A 7,623-nucleotide genomic window follows, 5' to 3' on the forward strand; every position below is an offset into this window, starting at 1 on the left:
GTCTTCATCAAGCCAACGCAATCAAGAAAGGTGGTCCATCTTGAGGAAGCCAAGATCATCATCATCTAGCTCAAGAGGACGAGGTGCAAGGTATAGGTTTGCCCTTGATAGGTTTTCTGGTTAGGATAGATTGATGTACTATCAAGGGGCTCTCTCAAGTGAGTAGCTTGATCGTATCGTTCGTTGAGAGCTCAAACCATTTGCATCCTTGCATCATACTTCTTGGTTCTTCTTTGGTGTTTCTCTTTGTGAGTTTTAGAGCTTATGGTCATCTTCGTGACAAGCTCGAGTTCATGGAAAACGGAGTCCATATGCATCTACTATGATGTTTTCGATGTTGGAGTTTTTGCCGGTTCTTCATTCATAGAGGACTCACATCTCTATATCATTGGCATTTTCATATTGCTGTTTGGTAGCTCTTGTTGTCCTGAATCCAACAAGCTTGGGTTTGCTCAATTCGGAGCTCGTATGCGAAAGTTATGGCTGTTTCAGTGGCGAGCGGTAGTACCGCTGGACCTAGCGGTAGTACCGCTAGAGTTGGCGGTAGTACCGCTGGCTGGCGGTAGTACCGCCCCTGGTTAGCGGTAGTACCGCTCCAGGAGCTTAGTACCGCCTGCTTAGCGGTTGTTCATGGACGAACCTTTTTGCGAAGACTTTCTTGGCGGTGGTAGTGCCTTTGCACTACCAGGGGCCCAGCGGTAGTATCGCTGGGGCCAGCCGTAGTACCGCTGGAGTGGCAGCGGTAGTACCGCTGCAGCCAGCGGTAGTACCGCTAGCTGGCAGTAGTACCGCTGTAGTCAGTGGTAGTACCGCAGGAGTGCCAGCGGTAGTACCGCTGGAGCTCGGGCAGAGAGTGGGGGTAACGGTCTGATTCCTTCCCCCACTATATAAAGGGGGTCTTCTTCCCCCTTGGCCTTATCTATCCATTGAGCTCTTGTTCTACCTCCATTGTAGACATTCTTAGAGGTTGCTAACTCTCAATCCCTCCAACGATTCTTGAGGGAAAAGAGAGAGGAGATCTAGATCCACATCTCCACCAATCACTTTCTCCTCTATGTGAGGGGAACCCCTTGGATCTAGATCTTGGAGTTCTTTGTGAGCTCCTTGTTCTTCCTCTCATATTTCTCCATAGCTTTTGTTGTTGTGGAGGGATTTGAGTGTGAGGGACTTGACCACTTCGTGTGTTCTTCCCATTGCATTAGTTGCATCGATTTGAGTTCTCCACGGTGATACGTGGAAGTGAGAAGTTGAGAAGCTTACTACCTTTGGTACTTAGTACCCTAGATATTGTTCTTCGTGGATGCTTTGGCAACCTAGAAGCTTGGTGGTGTCTCGGAGCTCAATCATTGTGGTGTGAAGCTCCGGTCAAGCGTCGGGGCCTCCAATTAGGTTGTGGAGATAGCCCCGAGCAATTTGTACGGGTACCGGTAACCGCCCCCAAGGGTTGCCACGTGTACGGGTTCGGTGACCGCCCCCAAGGTTTGCCATTTGTATGGTTTCGGTGACCGCCCTCAAGGGTCCCTTAGTGGCATCACGGCATCTTGCATTCTGCGAGGGCGTGAGGAGATTACGGTGGCGTTAGTGGCATCTTGGGGAGCATTGTGCCTCCACACCGCTCTAACGGAGATTAGTATCCGCAAGGGTGTGAACTTCGGGATACATCATCGTCTCCCCGTGCCTCGGTTATCTCTTACCCGAACCCTTTACTTATGCACTTTAGTTTGTGATAGACATATTGTTTATTGTAATATATCTTGCTATCACTTAGTTGTTTATCTTGCTTAGCATAAGTTGTTGGTGCACATAGGTGAGCCTAGTTGTTTGTAGGTTTCGTGCTTGACATATTAAATATTAGTTTTATTCCGCATTTGTTCAAGCCTAAACCTTAATTATTTTAAAGCACCTATTCACCCCCCTCTAGGCGACATCCACGTCCTTTCAATTGGTATCAGAGCTAGGTCTCTCTTTATTAGGTTTAACCACCTAGAGAGTAAGGATGTCGACTAGGGGTTTAGGATTCACTGACACTCTTAGTTTCGATGGCACAAATTTTGATGTTTGGGTAATTCGCATGCTTAATCACTTTCGGGTCTTGGACCCAAATTTAGAGCGAATTGTAGATATGGGTTTTTCTCCTCCAAAGGATTCCCAAAACTCTTTTTGATGCTTTGAGCAATGTAGTTATATTTTAACTCATCCCATTCCCGGATGCTCATGAGTTGTGGACAAAGCTTCAAGATACATATGGTGTGTCCAAGATTTGTAGGTATGACTGTTCTCCCTCCACCTCCGTTCGTGTGGTATTCTCAACTTCATCTACTTCACCTACATGTGGATTGCCACAAGGTAATGATATGGTGAGTAGTGGTGACCATTGCAATAATAAAAGTGGGATTATCGTTGATAATCCTTCATCACTATATTATTGCAATGCTTCATCTTTGGGCGTTAACACTTCGAGCACTCTAAATGTTTCACATGCTTGTGTTGCTAGTCCGTGCATATCATATAAAAACTGCGTGTCTAAATCTCATGATGATATGCCTCCTATATCTTGTTGCCATGATAAAAATGTATATATTTCCTCGAGTTGTTGTGCTAACAATGTAGAGGAAATTCATCACTCCATGGAACAAGATGTGGCCTTGAATGATGCTTCAAGGGATCCTACATCATCATCTATTGTGACTCACTTTTGCCTTATGGCTAAGGCTTCAAAGGTATCTTCTACTTTGAATTCCAATATATCTCATGATGATGATGTTGATGATAATGGGGGTGAGGATAATGATAAAGAGAGTGATAATATTTCATCCTTAAAAATTAAGGGTGAAATGATTTTTAAATCTCTTTATAAGAATAAACTTGCTCGTTCCAACTTCTTGGAAATCATGTCTATTGCCACTGAGGGCAAGAAATACATTGAGGAGTTGGAAGCTCATCTTGAGGAGCATGAGGCCACCATTGAGACAATGCAAGGTCATGAGCGTGATTACGCTAATGAGATCGCAGAGCTATCTCAAGCTCTTGATAATGAACAAACCACCAAAGAATCTCTTGAGGAAACCTTTGATCTAGAATTATCTAGATTAAAGGGATCCTATGATAGAGCTCTCGAGGTGGCTAATGATTTTAGAACTAAAAATGATAACCTTCAAGTTGCTCATGCTAAACTCCTTGAGGACTATGAGCACCTCGGAAATGGCTCAAGGGCTATTAAGAGCTCGCTCATCGAAGTCACCGAGTCTCATGCTCAACTTGAAGCTTCATATACTAAAGAGCTTGCCAAGGTGCCTTCTCCTCTTATTGCTAATGATGATGCTTGTGCTACTAACTCTATTTCTTGTGAAGCATCCATTTTAAAGGAGAATGTTGAGCTAAGGGCTCAACTAGAGTTGCTATCTAGCAATTATGGGAAATTGGAAGAAAGTCATGTAATGGTCACAAGCTCTCATGATGATCTTCTAGCATCCCATAATGTGCTAAAATTAGCTCATGAGGCTATTACTACCAAGGTAACATCGAGTGAGCCTCATGTGGACATTAGCACTACTTCTAGTCAAAAAGCTATATTGCCATGTGCTAGTCCTTGTAATTCATCTACGCATAATGTTGCTACATCTTGTGATGAATTACTCTCCATTCCTTGTTGCTCTAACAATGAAGCTTCTACTTCCTCTAGTACTTGTGTTGATACTAACCATGTAGAGGAAATCAAAGAGCTCAAGGCCCAAGTCACTTCCTTGAAGAAAGACTTGGAAAAGAGTCATGAAGGGATGTCCACACTCAACAAGGTCTTGTGTGGACAAAAATCCCCGAATGATAAAAATGGACTTGGATTCAACTCCAACAAGAAGAAGAAGTCCAAAAGCTTCAAGAAGAAGGGCCAAGAACAAGTCGAGAATTTGGCCAAGATTATTTGCTTCAAGTGCAAAATTGAAGGGCACCATGTTAGATCTTGCCCACTAAAGAAGAAGCCCCAAAGTCACAAGCAACAAGGGAAGAGGCCACAAGTGCACTCACATACTCAACTACAAGTTGAAGAGACGCCCCTTCCCAAGAATACCCAATCCAACCTTCCTCATGTTGAGAAATCAATAGGGAAGAAATTAAAGGGTAGATGTTGCTACTTATGTCGTCAAAAGGGTCACTTCGCTTCTTCTTGCACGAGAGGTAATTTATCCAACCCAATCATTATTGATGATATCTATTCTCTTGGGAAGGATAAGGTTGGCAATGTGTTTGCCAAGTTTGTTGGTACTCAAAGTGGTGTCAAGAAAAGTACCATTTGGGTTGCCAAGCCTATTGTGACTAACCTCTTAGGACCCAACGTGGTTGGGGACCAACAAGCTCAAACTTGATCAATAGGTGAATATGGAGGACATTAGAGACTTGGATACATAATGAAGAATTAAGGGGTCTTCATCATTCATATTATCTCAAGCCAAGTCATTTGGATTATCGAGTTTCTATCTTATATCCAATGTGCCTCCTTATGGTAACTTGTACTTAAACTATTTACATTGTTAGTTGCTTGCCCCTTTTGCATGTTGTGGTTTTGTACCTTGCATGTGTTTGTATATGTTGTGCTTCCAACTTGCTTATCTTGAGTAAGCGAATATGTGTACGTTGGTTTGCATATCATGTTCATGTGTGTCTTCTATTGAGCCTTATTGCATCTTGTTTGTATCTTTGATTGGATCTTGTGAGAGATTAATGGATTATTTCATTATGGGGGAGTGATGTGCTTTGCACACCTCACGATCCTATAAATGTGTATACATGGGGAATACCACTTAGTATTGATATTTCAAGATTATCTAGTTTCTATGTGGTATGTCTTACTCATGAGAAATTCAAATTCTAAATGGTCCATTAATTATCTCTCGTTGGTTTTTCATTTGCCACTTGTTAATATTTTCAGGTTATCACATTATGGGGGAGTAATATGCTATGTGCATATTACAAGCCTAGAGAATGTGTACATTTGAGGTATTGCCACTTAGTGTTGATATTGTAAATTATCTTGTTCCTAGGTGGCATGTTTGCTCTACAAGTGTCATTTGCTTACGTTTTATGGGTAAATATGATCTTGGATATATTTGCGATCTACCAATGAGTATCATTTCCAAAATACTTCTTGTCCTTGACAATTGGTATTCCCATCACGTGGGAGGAATTGCTAATCGTCTTTACATTGGATCTTGTCTTTCGTTTGTCTTCCTTGCCTCTTGTGGATCAATTTTAACTTGTCTAGTGTTTTTATAGATATATAGAAAGTGATGATCCCATCTTGTGCATTTTGTATTTAAATGCAAATTCTATATAATGCACAACCCTTGGGGGAGCTATCCTATTTTCTTTAGAACACTCTCTTTATTCGCACATCATAAAATCTTTTGATCCCCATCAAGTGTATGTTGATGGGAGGCAAGTCTTGCTCTTTATGATGCTTTGTGCTATCATGAAAATTTGTCGAGGGTTTGGTTTGTTGGAACCTAGCTCTCTTTTGGAAACTAGATACCTCGTGTCTGGTTTTCTTCAATTGGTATCTTGTTTCCTTTTTATTGGGCATGTGTCAATGGATATCTCATGCCTTGTTGTATATTTTATTTGATATCCCTCAAGTAATAGTTTTTCATTTGCTATCTTATTATTACTTGATACCTTGTCTTTTGGTATCTTATCAACTATATGTTGATTGGATTCTTGAAAGCCTTGAGCATGCATATTTACTATATGTATTTCCTTTGGCATGCTCTCTTTCTTTGACCCAATATATAGGGGAAACTCCACCTTGTCCTAAAATGGCTAACGTGTGCATGAAATTCGAATTCATATCTATATGCACCTATGTATGTGGAGTTTGTCCTATGTTATGTTGGTTTTCTAACTCTTTGGTCCCAATGAGTTTGGGCACCATTTTGTTTGTTTTGTTGTTCCAGGAACAATTGGAGATGCATTGGATGCTCGGCTCACCTATAAGGAAGGTGTTGAGACCATGTGATTATTGGAGCCAAGTTAGGATGATCAAAGAACAACTATCTACTACATCAATCCAATGTTGTCTGGGTAACAAGTATCTACTTCATGCATTCTTTTCTTGCAAAGGACCCTGTCTTTTCTTTGCAGGGTGCATCATGGCATGAATCTCTTGATTCGTTCTTGTAGTACTTGTTTCCTCTCTCAAAGCATCCTAACGATGATGTCTTATTACTAGTTGGGATGTCTTTGATGTTCGTATGTTGGAAGTTCATATTGTACAATAAGAAAATATTAGGCCATGTGCTATGCTTTCAAGCAAAAGATCTTATTGATATATTTATGACTTCCTTTTGGATATCTAGTTTGTTCCTTCTTGTAACCATTTCGTGTGTACATTCTTCTATGTGGATATATATATCATCATGATTGTCTTCTACTTAGAATCTTTTACACATGAGATAAGTTACATCTCTAATTTATATCCTCTTTTCTTTTACGTCCACCGTTGCATTTCCTTTTTCAGTTTTTGGTGGCTTCGTGAAAGGATTTGTCTTGAGTGCGTATCTTTTTTTCCTACATCTTGATGCACTCTTTGGCCGTGAAGATTATTTTTCTTATTTTTCCTCATGCCTGTCTTGATGAGGGTTTTGCCATTTCTATTGGTATCCCTCCTCTCTTGACAAGGTTCTTATTTCCTATCTTCACCTTGGGTTGTCACAAGCGTTGGTTCTTATTTTGTTTTCTTTGTAAGCTTGTGAACCCAGTTTCTAGTATGTGTGTGTGGGAATGATATGTCTTGCACTTTGTGTCTCATTTCATCAAGACTATGTTGATGAGTAATGTTCATCCCTATCTTAGTCTTCTCAAGTGCCTTGACATGACTCACACACATTATTTTGGTTGAGCCTAATCTTAAGTTGCTTCTTTTACATGTTGCTCAACCACTTGTTTTGTGCAAGAGATTTTCTTATTGTCTCATCTTTCTTCTTGCACCCGTTGTGTGTTTATATTAATTTTGGGGGAGCAACGATCTTATTTTGTGCTCTTGTATCATATACAAAAATCTCCTATTAGTGCAGAAATCATGGGGAGCTTCTCTAGTTTTGATAAAACACTCCGTTGCTTTTATCATAATATCTTTTATTCATGTGGTTCGAAGGACCATATGATTGTTTGTTCCATCCGGTATCTTTTGATTGCTTGCCTCTATTGTGGTATGACTTTGTGGCATACGATTCTTTTATTTTCAATCTTTGGGTCCTCAATATAGTTTGTTTTCTTCCAACTACTCATCATTGTATTTGTCTATTTCTTGGCACTCATTTGCTGAGAAGTACACACTTCTTGGAGGACCACCAAATATATTGGCTTTCTAAACTTCGTGGCCATTTTGGCAATCGATGCCAATGGGGGAGAAGTTTAGAGAGTTTACTTTGGATATGTTTAGAGGGGTTTGCTTCTATTGCGTAAGCATTTACATCTTGCACGCATGCATTATTACTTTGTATGTGTGCGGTTGGTTATGCTTATTTCCTTATATAAACTCTCTTGAAGTAGTTATCATCAATTACCAAAATGGGGGAGATTGTTAGAGCATATATCTCCATATGTGGTTTTGGTACTTGATGACAATTCCTA

This window comes from Hordeum vulgare, chromosome 3H (assembly GCF_904849725.1).
Source record: "Hordeum vulgare subsp. vulgare chromosome 3H, MorexV3_pseudomolecules_assembly, whole genome shotgun sequence".
In the NCBI taxonomy this organism is placed as follows: Eukaryota; Viridiplantae; Streptophyta; class Magnoliopsida; order Poales; family Poaceae; genus Hordeum; species Hordeum vulgare.